Genomic DNA, 19,690 nt, shown 5'->3' on the forward strand with positions numbered 1-19,690 from the left:
TCCGTTGCCCTTCATTGATGAAATGTTGAAGCGACAGGTGAATCACTCTTTCTTCTATTTCATTGATGGATATTCAGTTTATCACTAGATATCGATCCATCCAGATGACCCAAGCAAAACCACCTTTACATGTCCATATGGAACTTATGCTTACTATAGAATGTCTTTTGGACTATGTAATGCTTTAGCTTCTTTTCAAAGATGCATGATGTCTATATTTTTTATATGATTGAAGAAATCAAGGAAATTTTCATGGATGACTTTTCTGTTTATGGAAAAACTTTTGATGATTGTCTTGAAAATTTAGAAAAGGTTTTGCAAAGATGTGAAGAAAAGCACTTAGTCCTTAATTGGGAAAAATGTCATTTCATGGTTAGAGAAGGCATAGTGCTTGGACACTTGGTGTTCGAATGAGAGATTGAGGTAGATAGAGCTAAAATTGAAGTAATTGAACAGTTACCTCCTCCTTTAAATATCAGAGGGATCCATAGTTTTCTTGGTCATGCTAGTTTTTACCGTCGCTTCATAAAAGATTTTTCTCATATTGCTAGACCACTTACAAATCTTTTGGCTAAGGATGTTCCCTTTGAATTTGATGATGCATGATTGAAATCTTTTAATATTCTTAAGAAAGCACTCATCTTTGCACCAATCATTCAACCCCTTAATTGGTTGCTACCTTTTGAAGTTATATGTGATGCTAGCGATTATGCTGTGGGGGCAATTTTGGGTCAAACTAAAGATAAAAAGCATCATGCAATTGCTTATGCTAGCAAAACTCTGACATGACCTCAACTTAATTATGCAACAACTGAAAAAGAACTCATATCTATTGTTTTTGCTATTGATAAGTTTAGATCTTACTTAGTAGGAGCTAAGGTGATTGTTTATACTGATCATGCTGCATTGAAATATCTGCTCACTAAGAAAGATGCTAAACCTAGACTTATAAGATGGATTCTATTACTCCAAGAATTTGACTTAGAAATAAAAGATAAAAAGGGTGTAGAAAATTCTGTTGCCTATCACTTGTCTAGAATGCAGTTTGAGAATTCATAGGAACTACCCATCAATGATTCACTGTGGATGACATGCTCTTCAAAGTCACAAAATCTAGCCCTTGGTACGCAAATATTGTTAATTTTATGGTTGCAAGTTATATACCTCCAAGGGAGAACAAAAGGAAGCTCATCTATGAAAGTTGTCTCCACATATGGGATGAACCGTACCTCTTCAGAGTCTGCTCTAACAACCTACTCAGGAGATGTGTACCAGCAAAAGAAGGCATTAAGATTATAGAATGATGCCACTCATCACCATATGGAGGACATTATGGTGCATTCCACACTCATTCAAAGATCTGGCAAAGTGGATTCTTCTAGCCAACCATGTATGAAGACACAAAGGACTTCATCCAAAGATGTGGAGCGCGTTAGAGGCACAGGAACATTAATTCAAGAGATGCCATGCCACTCACCAATGACCTCAAGATTGAGCTCTTTGATGTCTGGGGAATCGACTACATGGGCCTATTTTCAAAGTCAAAAGGCTACGAGTACATCTTGGTGGCAGTTGACTATGTCTCCAAGTGGATTGAAGCCATGCCATGTAGAGCTGCTAATGCAAAGAACTCCAAGAAGATGTTTAAAGAAATAATATTTCCAAGATTCGGAGTTCCAAGGATGGTGATTAGTGATGGAGGCACTCACTTTACTAACAAGAACTTTCACAACTACTTGACAAAACATGGGATTCGTCACAATGTTGCTACTCCGTGCCATCCTCAGACAAGCAGCCAAGCAGAAACATTGAACAAACAAATCAAGAATATTCTACAGAAGACGATCAATGAGATAGGAATTACATGGAAACATCGACTTCCCGATGCATTATGGGCTTATAGAATGGTCTATAAAACACCTATGGGAATGTCACCATATCAATTGGTCTATAGGAAGACCTACCATATACCTATTGAGCTTGAATTCAAAGCTCACTGGGTCATCAAGTGATGAAACATGGACTTTGAAGCCATAGGAACCAAGAGGAAGATGCAACTGTCTAAGCTTGATGAATGGCTTGAAAAAGCATATCATAATGCCAAGATATACAAGGAGAGAACTAAAAGATGGTATGATAAGAGGATCAAGAAAAAGGAGTTCACTCCCAGAGATAAGGTATTACTTTTTAATTCCATGGTTAAATTATTCGAGCACAGAAAACATCAAAGCAAATGGAAAGGACCATTCAAGGTGATAAGCACCTCGTCACATGGAGCGGTAACACTTCAAAACAACGAAGGTACATTATTCAAGGAAAATGGCCACCATCTCAAGATCTTTCTAGAACCTGAAAACCCACCTAAAGATTTGGATGAGGTAGATTTCCTGATTTTACCATAGATTTACACATCTGCCATCCTCTTTACGTTTCGTAACGAATAAATATACTTTTCGGGATTAGAAAGAGATTAGAAACCAATGTAAGAAAGATCATCGCAAGTCACCACCATGTGGGGTTGGCCGGCCCCACCTCTATGCCTGTCGGCGCACATGTCTTTCTCCTCACGAGTGGTCAACCCTCTCATACCTTCTAGACCCTTGTTAGAATCCCATAGTTTTTCGCTGCATTCGGTTTTTCCTCATTACGAGACCTCCTATGGATAGATCTTGACCCCTGCTACAAGTTGTTCCCCCCTATATAAATGAGCCCCTGCTCTTCTCCATAGCCATCCCATCAAAGCCTCCTCTCTCTCCAACAACAGCAAAGTTCTCCTCTCTAGTCCCCATGGACAACAAAGAGATAGTCCCCTATGGTTTTGATCTTAGCAAAAAGCCCGACGCGCTAGCACTGACCGTCGTTCCTCTAGATGTTACTCCCATTCGCTCAAGCCAGTCTTACTTTGCCCAAGCCATCCATTGTCTGGTGCTCGCTCCACCACCACTATGTCCACTTCTTGATGACAAGCCACGTCAACAAGAGCCTCATCTAGACATCCAGAAGCTGATCAAGGTGATGAAGGAGATCAACCTCCTTCCTCTAAAAGGACACTAGGTGCTAACTGGAGTCAAGACCAATAAGTTTGGAGATGTTACATGTGCAAAATATAAGTCGATCTCCCTATGTACCACCATTGATGGAGTCTGGGCTATGCCAGAGCAGATCAAGGTTGTTCCTCCCAAGAAGAGGAAGGTGCCATCACCACCTATCCTAGAGGTTGAGAAGCATCCAAGGACGACCATTGCCCTCTTAGAGAAGAAGATTGAAGACCTCTCTGATGTTATCTATACCTTAGAGCAAAGGATCGACGAAGAACATGTTTACCGCAAGAGCTTACAACACGATCTTAATGCTTTAAATCATTTTGTTGCTAAGATGAGGAAGTGATAATTAGGTAGTTAATGATAAGGCATGAGTGGTTAGGTCATGTGAGATCGTGTGTTTTGGTTTGTCGCTTAGCTCAGATTGTTAGAATGATTGAAGTTTGTGCTTGTGTAATAAAGTGCCTTATATATATATTAATGGAGTCTTGTTATTATTAGCTACTTTCTATCTCTATTCTGGATATGTGTTTGTCTCCACATGTTGTGCATAAAGGTAAACTAGAAACAAGTGTGGGGGAGACACACCACAACAATAAGACGGAATTCAATCGTGAAAATCACGAAATTCAGAAAGCGATGGACCAAAAATCACGCTCGCCAAAGTTGGACCGAAGCAGGCCTAAGAGTGGGCCGCCCAGCCTCCTACATGGGCCGGTCACCCCAGCACTATGCCACTTCGCTTCACACTTCATCCATGATTAGGTTTGCGGCCCATACACTCTATTTTCATATGTTATGCTTTCCGTTTCAAATCGAATTGAAAATCATTTGATAAAACAATTTTAAAACATAAGGAAAGATTATTTTAGTCATGACTTAAGGATAGACTCACATATTACTTTTTCTAGAAGTCTTGCTACTATTGAGAATTTATTATTAGGGACCCCATGTCACTTAAGTTGTTGTGGAATGAGATATAGTAGAATAATGAGAACTTGATTCTTGATGTCTCGTTATTGGAGAATTTTATTTCAAAAAGTTAAATGAATAGCTACACCTCTCCTTTGTGGTAAGCAATATCCCACTAGAGCCAAATATGATAGACTAGAGAAACCTTCTACATATATTACTTGTCATTGTGTTGAGTTTGGTCAAACCTTGTGACCCTTGTTGAGAAACTTATCATGCTCTCAAGATCAAGATCACGTACACTCCACATATATCTACTGCTCCTACACTGGGAGTGCGCAACAACATGTTTTCCATCCACCCAAAACTGTTCTACTCCTACATTGGGAATAGACACAAAAATATGCTTGTTAAGATAAATGCTCCAAGTTCTTGAAAAAGTCCCTCTTGAAAAGTTTCAATTGCAGAAAAAAGGCATGGGCTATGCAAAAGTTATTCATAAAAGAAAAAAAGAAAGTATTGAAAAAATGGACAAGTGTCCAAGATATTGAAAACAATGGGTACTTAGATGCCCGCCTGAAAAAAAGAGATGAATAAAATAGCCCATGTTTTCTTGCAAAAGTTTTCTAAGTTTCAATCTAGAGAGATAGATTTCAAGGAGCATAGTAGAATTAGGTTAGCCACCATATACATATCCACACACATGCATATATTGATCTAAGAGTATGACATTTTTCTCCTTGGATCTTTGTTTTGACTTTACAATATATGCAATGCAAGTACGTTCTCATATTCATCCTTACCTGAGCTCCACATAAGCTTTAAAAAGTAGGTAAAAAGAAGGCAAAATTATCATTGCCTTGGTGGGGACCCAAAAATACCACATATATAGAGTGATTTGAGTGTACCACAAAAGGAGAAGGTAAGCTATGTTTTGTTTTAAAAAATCTTACATGTTTCTCCAATTGACTTGTCTAAAGGAAAAATGTGATCCGTTTCAAGCTGTTCCATTCTTCAACCGCCCAAAGTTTCATGGTAGACACTTTGAATCTCGCAGTGCATGTATGACTAGGAATAGTTTTATGTTGATGCCTTGTCCTAAGGTTATGTCTTGAGCAATCCATCCTTTTATCGAGGATGAGTAAAAGCCTAAGTGTGGGGGGAGCTCAAAAAGCTTGTTGGTATATTTAACACACACAGATAAATCAGCAAGCGCATGGATACCACTATAGCTTTAACACGAAAGTATTCCAAGTATCATATCCACAGGGAAACGTGTGAGAGTAACTACGTCTAACTTAACCCAGAATAGCAACAAGACTTAAGATAATAGGAGTATAGAGGAGATCACAAAGGTCTTCTAGTTTTAACTTTGGTAAGCTTTGTCTTCTATTGTTTAACTAGGGATATTACTAAGAGAAGCACAAGCAGAGTATGTTTCCTATAGTAACTAAATCCTGCTAGGCCTACAAACAGGAGGTGGACTACAAAGGATTCAATGAGGCTATAAGAGTCACCGTCACGAGCTACCATCGATCCGAAATGTAGGGTACATCCACAAGTAACCCAGTCTAAGCACCATGCTTACACCTACAATTACTGCTTTAACCTAGAGCGTCCTATAGATTAAAACACTCAAAGAGTTGTGAACCTGATGAGCAATATAAACATGATGCTTACTTGAATTAGAAGTTGAATACCAGAGAATCCTCAGAAGCAAGCTCAAGTAGAACTTGACTCCACCAGGGTACAAACCGTAGAGAGAGCACTGACAGGCCAGGACTTCCTCCAAACTCTTCCCTCATACTCTATCTCTATATTTCTAATACAAGACTAGATCCTATGGAGGACTAATCTTCTCTTGATAGCTGGCTCTGATCCTGACAAGAAAAATATGAATTAGGGTTTTAGGATGGCTCCAGGGAGGGGGGTAGGGGCTGCTATATATAGGCCAAGATGGAGTAGGGAGCAAGGAATCAAGGTGGAGTAAGGAGAAAGGAATCACCACATCATCAATCCACGTCAACTTCCCCGATCACCGTTGGATAAACCGACCTATAACCGCCTTAAAATCAACGGTGTAGATCTTAGAAATGCATACGAGGCGGCGGAGGGTGAGTGGACTCTGGAGCAGGCCGGTCGGCCTAGGGCTTGGTCTGGTCGGCCCACTTTTGTGGCCGTTTGGCTGAAGCTTCAGTGGTGCATCTTTTGGTGTCTTCTAGAATCTTCTTGAGTTGTTTATGTCGTGGATAAACGTGATTAAATATGACGATTGGGTCCATGTTGCTCGTTTTCTGGATAAATCCTCCTGCATTCACATATTCACCAAAACTCATGGAATTTATTAGTTTAAACCCCTATACCTATGTTTGGTGATGGAATTAAACATATATGCAAGTTATGTTGATGGTTTATAATTGATGTTAATGACCGTCAACAAGCTCCCCCACACTTAACCTTTGCTAGTCCCTAAGCAAAGCTAAACTCAACAATGGATCAGGAGTTGCTACAATGCTTTTATGCCTCAAAAGTACATAGGAATTCAATCAAGAATTCTCCTTCGAATTAGAATAAACTGATTTGACTTTCAAACTTACCCATATTATCTTCAACCATGGGGCTTTTTAGCCTTCACTTGGGTCTTGAGTATTTGAAAGATAGAACAATCAAGTCAAGCACTATGTCTCAAGTTCTTTGTTCTACCATTGTTCTGAAGTTTTTATAAGTTTTCAAAATAAAACTTAGAGATTCCATTGTATGACACTCTCAAGTCTCTTAATATATGTGGTATTTGTGGATCCTCACCAAGGCAATACTAATGTTATGCCTTTTTCTCTTCCTACAACTAAAGTTTATGTGTAGTTCATAGGTAGGGAGAAAGCTAGAGCATACTTGCAATGCATATATTGTAAAGTCAAACAACGGATCCAAAGAGAGTTGAGTCGTACAATCAAATTAAGATGTGCATGATGAGTTCCTGTATGACAAAGCTTGAATTCCCACCAGAGCCCTACATAGGCTAGGAAAACTTCCACATATATGCTGCTTGCTTTTTGCATTGAGTTTTATCAAGCTTTGTTGACCCTTATGAGAGATTTATCATGCTCTTAAAATCAAGATCACGTACACACCACATATATCTACTGCTCCTACACTAGGAGTACGCAAAACATGCTTTTCCATCTAGATCCACCCAAAAATGTTCTACTCCTACATTGGGAGTGAACACCAAAAATGACTTGTAATTAAGAATGACTTAAGAATTATTCCTCTAATATTCTACCTGACCACGCTAATGCCATAGAAAGGAGTACTTTGAGTGATTTATCATTATCATTGATCAATACTTATCATATCTCTTATTCTATGACTTACCCCTGTTATGAGTAGAATATTGGCTATGGTTTAGTTCTCCATCAATGGTATAAGTTATTGATACTTGTCCATGCTAGACCTTCCCTGTGGTAAAAATATAAATAACGATACCTGGAATACTTCCGGGTGAAGTGCTACAATGGTATAATTATCTGTGTGCTTGCAGATTCCTTTTCATTCATATATCTTTATATTCTTTCTAGTCACATAAAATGATAAAGAACTACTTAGTATCATTCTAGTAGTGATGCTAGGTAGTACCAATAAGCATCCCTGGCACCATCACTAGGGATGACAACCTAGTAAAGTAATGTTAGAAGATGTAAGTAATTAATAGGTGGCTACTAAAATAAGTGACAAGTTAATAAATACCAACAAGTATTTTTGGCGCCTTTGCCGGGGAAGGTAGCTAGACAAAGGAAGTTATGATAAACTTATGCTTATTGATGTGATCGAGATAAACCACTGATCTCTGCTCAAATAGGTTTACCCTTGTTTTGTCTACTTGTGTATCATATGCAGGGTAATGTATGATCGGTTTTAACCTTTCGACAAACTATGTTGAAGATCCTGAAGCATTAATCAGGAGAACTAGAGCCAAACTCAAAAAAGTCCTAGCTTTAGAATTGGAAGATAACCGGATAAGGTGAAGCTTAATACCTAAATTTGAAGCCATGGCTAACAAGACTCTTCATGAATTCTCTGCTCCAACCACTGCCAACATCCATACTGGACCAAATGTTAATGTTGGAGACGATGGATTTGAGCTCAAGCTAGCTCACATCAATATGGTGCAAGCAAGCCAGTTTTGTGGAAAGGCACATGAAGATGCGAGTGCACATCTCCAACACTTCTTGAAGATCTGTAGCACTTTCACCATCAAAGGAGTAACCAAGGACACCATACTACTTCGCCTCTTCCCTTTCTCACTTTTGGGGAAGGCAAAGCAATGGTTCTATGCCAACAAAGATAGAAGTACTACATGGGATAACTGCTCCACTGCCTTCCTATCCAAGTTATTTCCCATGGGCAAGACCAATGCTCTATATGGGAGAATCTTAAGCTTTCAACAACAACATGATGAATCTATCCCTGAGGCATAGGAACACTTTCAAGACTACATATCAAATGTCCCCATCATTGGATGGAAAATTGGCTACTCATTCAGACCTTCTACCATGGGTTAACCAACAGTACCCGTGAGACTATGGATGTTGCTATCGGAGGTGCATTTCTGTCACTCACAGTTCTAGCTGCAACAACTCTTGTAGAGAAGATGGCCTCCAACCAAGGTTAGAATGAAGAACGAGTTCAGACCCACAAGAGGGGTGGAGGTATGCATCAACTCAAGGAGGTAGATATGCTATCTACCAAGATGGACCTACTGATGAAGAAGCTCGAAGATCAAACTAATGAGAAGAAAGAAGTCATGCACATTCATAATTCCCGCATGGCATGTGAAGAGTGGCAACACTAGGCATTTAGGGAACAACTGCCCTAAAACCCATGAGGATGTGAACTTTGTCAACAACAACTACTATCATCCTCAACAAAATCAAGGGTGGAACCAACAACAGAGGATGAACTACCAAAGTAACTACCAAGGTAACCCTCAAGGTAATAATTATAATAACTTAAATCAACCACCCTTGAGAGAATTAATTGCTAGTCAATCTAGACTCATGGAAGGATTATCTAAGAAGGTAACTACCAATGATAAAATTCTAGAATATATAAGTAATAGAATAGATAGCTTTACTTCTACCATTAAGAACCAGCATAGCTTTAATAAAATGGTAGAATCACAAATAGCGCAGCTAGCGACTGCTATTCCTCCATCCGATAAAGGTAAGATTTCGGGGCAATTGGAAGATCTCGAAACTGCAAAATATTGTTGATATTCACAATGCAACTTACTACTACATAGAGCCATCGACAGGAAGGTGGATAGATTATACCTTGCTGGAAAACAAAGAGTGATCTAGGGAGACCTGTCATCCCCATTGCTAATGGACCTCACATTTTCCAAGAAGCTGTTTGTGATTTTGGAGCAAGTGTTAACATCATTCCTAAGGTAATTTATGATAAAATTAATGGAGATACTTTGTTGTACACAAATATGCATTTGCAGCTTGCAGATCAGTCACTCTGCTACCCCAAGGGAGTTCTTGAAGATGCCATTATTCGAGTGGGATAATCATATGTTCCCGTAGACTTTGTAGTTTTGGAAACAGGTGGAGATGAAAGGGCACCCATCATCTTGGGCTGACCTTTCCTAAGCACCACAAAGGCCATCATCTATACGGATAGTGACAAGATCTATTTTACAATCAAGGATAAAAAGAAGAAGTTTTCTTTCAAGAATCGTATTGTTGACAGAATATCGTCGACAGTCCTTCGAGGGGTATCCCACGAAGGTAGATTGATTGGCAAAGATGCGTGTAATCGAGAACAACATGGCAATAGAGACACATGAGTTAGACAGGTTTAGGCCATCAGTATGACGTAATACCCTACTCCTATGGTCTGTTGGATTGTATTGGCTATCATATGATATTGTGTGAGTTTGGAGGGGGTCCCTGCCCTCCTTATATAGTCTGGGGGTAGGGTTACAAGTCAATTAGATCTAGGAGATAATCAAAAAGTAATAACAGATTACAGGAATCATGGGATCATATGTATCCTAACAGATCTCGTAGTATCTTTAGGATATCTTCTTAGTGTCTTGCGGGAGGCACCGAGTAGCGTTGTGCCCTGCAAGGCTTCATCTTGTGGGCTGGGCCATCCTTAGGGGTGTAGCCCATGTGGTTTGCTGTGGGCATCTGGGGTTGTATCCCCATAGCTAGTCCCTGAGCACCTTGTATCCATTATGTAATGCCATCTTGAGCTAGTCTGAGTAGGTGCGAACAACACCGAGTAGTCAAACTCATGGTCCAACCATCGTGATGAGTTGTCGAGCAGTTGTGAACCATCATCGAGCAGTGTGAACCATCGCTGAGCAGCGTGAACCATCGCTGAGCAGTGTGAACCATCGCTGAGCAGTTGTGAACTGTCGCCGAGTAGTGTATCCCAAGTATAGCTTGCCATAAGGATATAAAGAGCTCAAGTTTAGAATCAAAAATTTCTTCATAGTGGACCAAGTGTGCCCACTTAGAGTCCATCCACGAGAAAGGGAGATAGTCTTCTTTAGCTTCAAGAGGCGTGGAGTCATCTAGATTAAAGCAAACACACTCACTGCAAGGTGAAGTATGCCCACTTAGTCCCCGAGCCTGACAGTAGGTGACATAGTCACATGGTGCTAGGATTTAAAGTAGAAGAAAAGTAGAAGACCAACTGAGCAGGCAGCCAGTCCCTGGGCATAGCCTTGAGATGAGAAAACACATTCATCGAAAGGTGAAGTGTGCCCACTTAGTCCCCGAGCTTGATAGTAGGTGATGTGGTCACATAGTGCCAGGGTCAGAAACAATAGTCAACAGAAGAAAGTCCCCAATGCAGTGAGGAACCAAGACATAGTGCTGACGCATTCCCTAAGCCACAAGAGGAAATCTTGGAGAAAACAAATCGTAGAGAAAAAACTAGAGTAACGGCTGTACAGTAGTAATTACTGAGCCATAACAGATGGTGGAGAAGTCAGCGAATATTCGGTGAGTAGTAACAAATTGCGGTGAAAAGTGTGCGATACGGGCTGCATTTGCACAAAGGCCCAGGTAACAGCCCACCACTCGGTTGTGGAGAATTCAGAGAGGCACAAATCTAGGAGCGGTTTCCCAAAAACCCTCGAATGCGAGAGGTGGGGGAGTGCTTTATAACTACGTCGCCGCACCCCGTGCTCCCACCTTTGCCACTTTGCCATTTCATTTTCTACTCCGCCCTCACACCTCCAAATTCATATTCGCCCACATTTCTACCACCACCCCAAACTAGATCTAAGAGATGGCGCTAAAGAAGGGAGCTGGTTACCCAGAAGAAGGCGAGCGCCGGAGTTATCCGTGATGAAGAGTGGGTGCCATCGCGTATGGGGGAGGCGGAGCTCGATAGATTGGTGGAGGCAGGCGTTCTTCCTGATCGCATCACCACTGGATGGCGGCCGGCACTTGGTGAGCCCTATCCAATGCCTCATGCCGATGAAGCTGTAGTATTTGAGGACTACTTTTGGCATGGATTAGGATTTCCTATTCATCCGAGTTAGTCTGTGCAACCTCCACCCAAACACCATATTGCACATATCTATCTTCATCTATTTTTGTGAGGCGTATCTCAAAATCCTTCCCCACTTCAACCTCTTCCGTCACCTGTTCTGGCTAAAGAAGAAAGGTGGCGGTGGTTCCAAGGTGGTCGATGGAGTGTATCTTCAACTGTGCGATGGAATGGTGGGCGAGTACCTTACTTTGTCGCTGAACATGTCACTGAAGGGATGGAACGCCAAGTGGTTCTACATGAAGCAGAGCCATCCTGCCATCCACTGCGACATCAACCACATCCTAGAGAGCTAGAAAAGCTGGTTGGAGAGGCCAAGCATTGCTGATATGGAGCAAGTGAGGGAGCTCCTCGGCCTAATAAAGGGCGTGAAGACCAATGATGGACTGGTGGTGGCGAGCTTCATTGTGCGTCGCGTCTAGCCCTACAAGGAGAGGGCCCACATGGGCTATGACTTTAAGGGCGACACCGACGGCACCTAGGAGAGGATAGAGATGCTGTTGGGGGATGATGTGCTAGAGCGGGCTATAGAGCTATTCGCTCCATTTGCCTCATTTAGTGTGTCAGGGCAGATAAGACCCTTTAACTGCAAGAATCTGCCTCCTCAGGTAAACATCCCAATTGTTTTATTCCTGATGCTTTTTATCCTTTATGGCTGTTGAGTAGTGAACTGATGCACTTATGGAAAGATCCATTCATAGGAATGAGCAGTGTACTTCTCGGGCGTGCTGAGGGGCGATTGGCCATAGGCAATAGATGCTCGGCCACCGACGTAGCCTGAAGAAGGTGTCGTTAGTGCCTCATTAGAATTCGGAGGCCCCAACGCTAGTCGGACAGAGAGTACCCCTAGTGTCGGAGAAAGTCTAGGGGAAGAGGGCAGCGGTAGATGAGCCGGCATGGAAGAAGAGGAAGATGGTGGGTGCTGTCCCCCACAAGCCAGGTGGCATCTCGCTTGGTGGCGACCAGACCACTCGGACATGGAGTGCAGCTCCTCCACTGAGCACTGAGGTGCCTCCATGCAACATGCGCATGAAGGAGCAATCGAAGGGAAAGGAGGGAGTCCCCAAGTGGTAGGCGATGAGAGTCCCTGAGCAGTGGGCGAAAGGAGTCCCCAAGTAGCAGGCGAGGGGAGTCCCAGGGCGGCAAGCGGAGGAGAGGCCGATGGTAGAAACCATGAGACCTCCACCCCAAGGTGTGGGAATCGATCCTAAGGCTGCACCTGGGGGCTCGGGTAGGTAGCGCTAGTTCAAAAAAGTGTATCGGTAGGCCGACATGTAAGTATCCTTACCTTGGAGTTATTTTCCTATCGGATCTTTATCGTGGTGGTGACTGATGAGCTAATCTGATGTAGAGTGAGGCATATGGAGGAGTTGAATCCATCCTCCTAGACCAACGAGCAAACCGGGGTTGGTCCCAGCGTAGAGATGATGCTGGCAGATCTTGTCCCAGAGTCCCTAGGCGCTCGGTAGCCTATGGAGTAGTCAACCGCCGCTGCTGGCAGACTTGGTGGCTGTGAAGAGTTGGCGCCGATGGTGGACAAGTTGGCGGAGATGCTCAGGGTAATAGCGAAAACCACTGGGTCTTTAGTGGCAAAAGCTGGAGATGCCGGTGCCACACCTGAGTCTAGGGCAACGAGGCCGGTGCAACTGAAAGAGCCAACCACGCTCCTAGAGACATTGGAGGGCGTGGTCAGACACATTGTGTGGCCACCAAGCCCCCAGGTGGGGCCACCTGCTGTGGAGGAAGAGGACGAGGTGGAAGAGATTGAGCGTGAGGAATCATGACCTCAACCATCCGAATCATCCGCAACCGAGGCAATGAAGTTATGGTCATTGAGGAGGAGGACAACACCAAGGGGCTTAGGAGGCTGGAGTCCACCCTTTCCATGGTGGTGAAACAGATCAAGGTTAGCATTGTGTTGGGTTCATAAACCTGGGGTCCCTCATGGACCAGCTTCCCAACAAAGGCTTGGCCCAGCAGACAACGTTGCAAACAACGCGCAACTCTTGGGCCAACCCAAAAACCTAAATGATAGGCTGGAAGGGTGATCCAAATCTCCAACCGAATGGCCTGGCTGATGTGTAACGGCACTCGCTTCTAACTCCGGCCTGCCTCTCCGACCAAAAGAAGAACAGTGCTTGCTTCTGACTCCAGCCCGCTTCTAGATGGCCTCTCCGACCAGAAGGCCTAGCTAAACACTACTTCTAACTCTGACCCACATCTCCGACCAGGGACGCGCCGAACCCCTACTCACAGCTCTTCTCCAACTAGCGCAATCAGAGCTGACTGAGACTAATCGACTGGGGACGCTCACTCGGTAAGGACCAAGAAACAGACAGAGAAAGTAAGGCAGTGCACTCAAGTCAACCACAATACTAAGGACCATACCCTATACACCTATAGGATAGTACCTTGCAACCTTCCCAAGCAATGTTGTAGGCGCCGACATTTTCCCTATAGTATTGTGGGCGCCATCAACTCCCATACCAGACAAACACGGTAAAGGCTCCCCCACATGCCTCTGGGCATCAATAGTGTTGTGGGCGCTAGCATTTACCGTAACAAGCAAGCACGTTAAAACCCCTTGCATGCCTCTGAGCATCAACAGTATGGCAGGCATCGACACCTACCATAACAGAAGAAGACGACGTAACCTCCCACATGCATATGACATTAATAGTGTTATGGGTGCCTACAATCATCTTGTACCCGATGGTGTGGGCAACAAGACTTAGCATATGTACACTTTCTCCCTCACACTTGTAAGGCCATCCCCTTCATCTATAAAATGGGATGCGCTCTCTCCCAACATATAGATCGATCAGTTCATTCACACACCACAACAGAACCACTAGGTTCAAACCTCGAGCACATGCTCGAACACTTAGCACATAGCAGAGCTCCTATCACTCTTGGCCCTTCAGACCAGAGTCCAACCAGACCTCTTGTACCCCCATCTTTCTCCCTTCTATTTATAACCCCACAGCAAACTTCAAGCACTTGGACTCAGGAATAAAGTCACCGACCGACTCAAACTGTATGTAGGGCATGTTGCCTAAACCAGTATAAACTCTGCATCATTGAGTGCTAGGCCACCTTCGATCACAATGTACAGCAAAACTACAAATATTTATGTGTTGGTCACTTTCTGCACCGATAGTTGGCGCCATCCATGGGGAAGACGTTGTACGTTCACACTTTTTGGTCATCGAATGGCCTACTTTTCTACCACCTTCGCCATGGCGGGCTCAAGCGATGCGACTCACTTTGGCTCGCTGGAGTTTCCCGCACTCCCACCTATTAGGATGCGGGTTCCACCCATCTTCAAGCCATCCTAGGCCTTCCTCTTTGGAAGCCAGGACTTCATTGCCGACCGGCTCAGCGTACTACACCTCTGTGAGGAGGCACCTGTTCCAGCGCCCGTCAGAGGGGCACCCTCCATTGGCTCTAGGACGCATGATGACTTCAACAATGAGGTGCCTATGTTTCAATTCGAGCAAACGCTCTGCTCAAACCCCACTATGAGTAATGTACATGCTGTTATTTACTCACTATTTATTATCTTCCACCGATTATCCAGAGGGACCGTATTGTTCGCACCGCAAACACCGTACGACCAGTTCCCCTATGGCCTCACATCCCCCATGGACACATATGCTTGGGGGCTCTGAAGGACGTTGGCGCTGCCCCCTCTCACATCCAAATTCATGGGAATGGCGAGCTATGCTCCCACCACTTTCCACAAACTCCTAGATGATGAGGTTGACAGCGATGGCTCCAACATCGGCGACGTGGCACCTAGCCACCGTCAGTCCTAGGAGTGCGCTATGGCAGATGCTCTAGGATAGCCACTGGTGGTAGCGGAGTCTTTGTAGACTCACACCCCTCTAGACCCATGTGTGGGGGGTCCTCGTGCTCGCGCAAGAGCGTGCCAAGGAGCTATGACAACGGCAGCAGAACCAGCCATCGCCCATGCTAGCATGCTCGGTGCATCATGTTGCGCCCCATGCACGTGACCCGATGAGCAGCGCCTGGGGTCATGCCCGCTAGGTCCAGCGCAACATCATGAACGAGGGAAATGACCCCCCATAGTTCGCTCGGGCTAGCCAGAACATCACCACTGCGTCAATGCTTCTGCTCGGGAGAGTTTTTATTTTGGTTAAGTCTTGTTGAGTACTTTTGTACTCAGGGTTCGTTGACCCTTGTTGCAGGTGAGCCTCATGCGCAGGTCTATCTAGGACCATGCTGCTTGATGGTTGTTCAAATTGAGGATGATAAGTAATTGTGTGGCCCTTGGGTAGGGCACTTTCTTTGTGTGTTATGTTTATGTTACTAATGCCACTCCACTACTATGGTTTGTAATAATAATCGTACTTAGTTTGTAAGGTTTGAAATAACTATTTTGTAAACTAAGTTATTGTAAGACTTCCGCTATTTCACTCTGATGTATATTAATGAATAAACTATTGTAATATTGCAATGACTCTATAATGGGATCCTACTCGGAAAATTGTGGATGATTCAGGGTTCCCCGAGGACACCCGATAGTCTTCTTAAGTTACCGGGAATATATGCATGGTCATCCGAGGTCATTGGACTATGACAGGTGCATGTGGGCCTAATAATTTAGGAGGTTCTACCACAGAATGGTATCAGAGTGACCATTACAAAGGTTTTTGTAGTATTGTTTTACAAAACTTCAAAACAATTTAGGACAAATAAATTTAACATATTAATTTGGTCCAAATTGCTTTCGACGTATCTTAATTCTTTCTCGCAATTCCTTATTTGATTAAAAAGGCTTTGTGTGGTGGAGTAGTAATCTTATTATGCCCTATATAATAAGAACTATTATTTATGTACCTTAGGATCTTTAATGTTTAGTAACGTAAGAATCGTTCATGCATCATGTCATTAATGAAACACTGCACATATTCCAGTTATAATCATTCATATGAAGTTGAAATATAATGATGTTTAAAACTTCCTCCTTCCATTTAGGGAATGGCTTGTACTTGTTATAGTTATTTTGTCCTAATGAAATTGATCATGTACCAAGCTTTGCTAGTAAACCACTCTTTGATTATACTTGCTCATAAGTTCCACATCTTTGGGAATTTCTTGATGCACTTTAATTTTTCCCCATCTACTCAATGTTGAAACTTGGGACTAATCCTTGAATTCTCAAACCTATGCATGTGTCATGTCTTGGTCTCTCCTAATGCAACACATGCTAGTTCCTTAATCTTGCTAGCTTGACAAGTGTTACTTGTGAGTTACTTTAGTTGTGCCCTATGGTGGTGCCATGATCCATGATTTACGGTGCCACGTCGAAACCTAGGGTCTCCTGTGGACTACACCCATAAGGAAATACTATTGGGCACTCATTGGTATCAAGGTCTACGGTCATGATCCATTATAGCTTCGCAATTAATGTGATTCATTCATCTTGGAACTCTCATTTGGAATTCATGTTCCATCATTCCATTGAAGTTACTAAATCCTTTGTCCCTTACAACTGTCTTTGGATCTCGTTTACAATTTCAAGTCAACTCTTGTTGTTTTATGAATAACTTGAAAGTTAATGTGTTTGACACATTTCCTTTTCCATTACTTAGCCTCGGACTTTAAATCTTGGGACGAGATTTCTTTTAGGGGGAAGGATTGTAACACCTCTGGTGTTTTAAACCCTAAAACATGCCATGTCATCATATGCATTGCACATCATTTTAGGTCAGTGAAAATTTTGATATGCATACACTAAAACAAGGTTACCTTTATGTTATATGTGTTGACTTGTATGGTTTGAATCAAGTTCAAAATCTTTGTATTGAATTGAATTTCCGAAAACCCTAATTTCCAGTATTTAATTTTACCCTGGAAAACCTAATTCAAAATTCAAGCACATTTTGGGGTTGAGCCTAAAAGCAAAAGTGTAGAGTTTGTCAAGGTGTACAAAGTTGGTTTTTGGAGTTTTCAAAGTTGTCATATAAAATTTGAAGTAATTTGAAAAGGTGAATAGTACTTAAAGTGTCTCCTTTTGATTTTAAACTTGCATTTCAAAATGTAGACCGAATTAGAGTATGGTTATTAAAGAAAAGTTGTAGAACTTTGAATTTGGAACAACTTTTATTTTTGGAGATTTTTGAGTTACCATACAAATTTGGGAGTAATTTGGGAAAATAGATGAGTGGCAATTCGGTAATTTATGTGAACAATGTCTTCGGGCGACACCTCACCGTCGACGAGCTTCCTCAGCGTTCTAGGCGTGCCTGTGGACATCTCTGGCTTCATGCTAGTAGGGGAAGGCTACTGCGTGGCTTCTTCTTGCTTCTGAGCCACGCTATAAGGCCTATGCCGTCGCCGTTCTTCTTCGTTTCTCTTCTCTGTTTTTTCCGACGCCACCGTCTAGCTCTAACGAGCCCATGCCATGGCCGTAGCGCCTTTCTAGTCACAGCAAAGCCTGTCCTAGCTCCGCATGCTCCTTGTGCACCTAGCCAACCAATCCTTGAAGCCTGACTCTGCTGGGAAACGCCGAGCGTTGCCTTTCTTCCTCGCGGCCGGTAGCATCGCCGTCGAGTGCGCGTCACCGTGGCTAGCACTCTACGGTGCGTCTTTGCTTTTGCTCAGCATGGTTCTAGCTTCGCCATGTTACCATGATGCTTTGTGCCTTGTTGATTGATCTTTTCATCCATCGCAGCCACCAAAACATTGCCGTCGATGTAGCTTGCTCCGCCGTGTTTGCTCTGATCGCCGACCCGCTTCTCCGTTGCTCCTCTGGTTTAGCCATCAGCTCAAGCGTGTTTGGGGTGAGCTCCTAAGTCTTCCCGAGCCTTGTGTTTAATCATTACCGACCTTCCTTCCCTGGCATGCCATAGCCACGCCATCATGGCCACCATGGCCGGCGTCGTGCTCGGACCAAGCCGTAATTGGTCTAGCTAGTGCCACCAATCGACGTGCTATGATGTGGGGAACGTGGTAGTACCTTGGCCATCGTCGGAGACCTCACCATCGGTGAGAAATCGCCGGTCAGCAAGCTTCGCCGCCGTGGTCAGCGCAGGGTACTGTGCCGATAGGTGGGGTCACTCTGTCAGTGGCCGTGGATTTGAAAATGGAATTTTTCTATTTTGCAAAATTGAATGAATAGTGATGTGATTTGTTATTTTTGTATAGAATTAATTAGAGCTCCAAAAATTATGAAAATTTTTGTGTGACCTCTCTGAGATGTAAGCTATTTAAAACAATATTAAATTTTATTTTTTAGTACATTTTGAATGTGATAAAAATTGCTCAAATTAATTAATAAATGAGTTTCCATGATTTTTCTAGGCTTATATAATTATCCAAAAATTATGAAAATTGTTTTGCTACTTAGTTATCATATGATGAGTCTTCACAAAAATTTTGAGCTCATATGGAAGAAGTTGATTTATTTCATAATTTTGAATTAAATAATTAATTCATAAAAGCAAATAGTAAACCTTAATGACTTAGGTTTTGTTTGAATTTTGGATTGAGTGATGACCTTGGGTCATTAATATAAAATAATTCTTGGTATGTATAGTAAGTGTTTGAGTTTATAAAAATGTTTAGTTAGTTGTTGGTTTGCAACTATACCGCGAAGGAAAGTTGTGTTCGAGTTATTAATTTTTGTATCCATCATCAAGCATCATGTTTTATATCTCGCATCATATTAAACATGGCATTGTTACTACATGTAGTGAACGAAAGTGAGCACATGGTAGTCAATCAAGTTGAGGAGGAGGTTAATCTGTCTGTTGAGATTGGGTTTGATAATTGTGGAACGTCTCCGGAACTTGACTTTTTCGTCAACCAAGGCAAGCCCCGAATGCATTTAAACCTATCTTGTGTTTTACAAATTTATATCGCTTTTTCTTTTATATACTGCATTAAGTGATTAGGAGTTGAGTGAAAACCTAATTGGTGCATTACCAATCTTGTTTTTCAATATCAACCTTGTTACCCGTTTCAATCCGAGAATGCTTATTTATGCTTAGCCATGCTTAGAACGATAAAGTCAGGTGATTACCGGTCACCCGCGAGATATAAATGGTTTCTTGGATACGACTGGTTATTTATGTGATCGTGAGATATGAGCATGTGGAGTAATAAATCTAGACTAGGCAGACTCGGTGTATGGGAGC

Source organism: Miscanthus floridulus, chromosome 17, assembly GCF_019320115.1.
Source record: "Miscanthus floridulus cultivar M001 chromosome 17, ASM1932011v1, whole genome shotgun sequence".
Lineage (NCBI taxonomy): Eukaryota > Viridiplantae > Streptophyta > Magnoliopsida > Poales > Poaceae > Miscanthus > Miscanthus floridulus.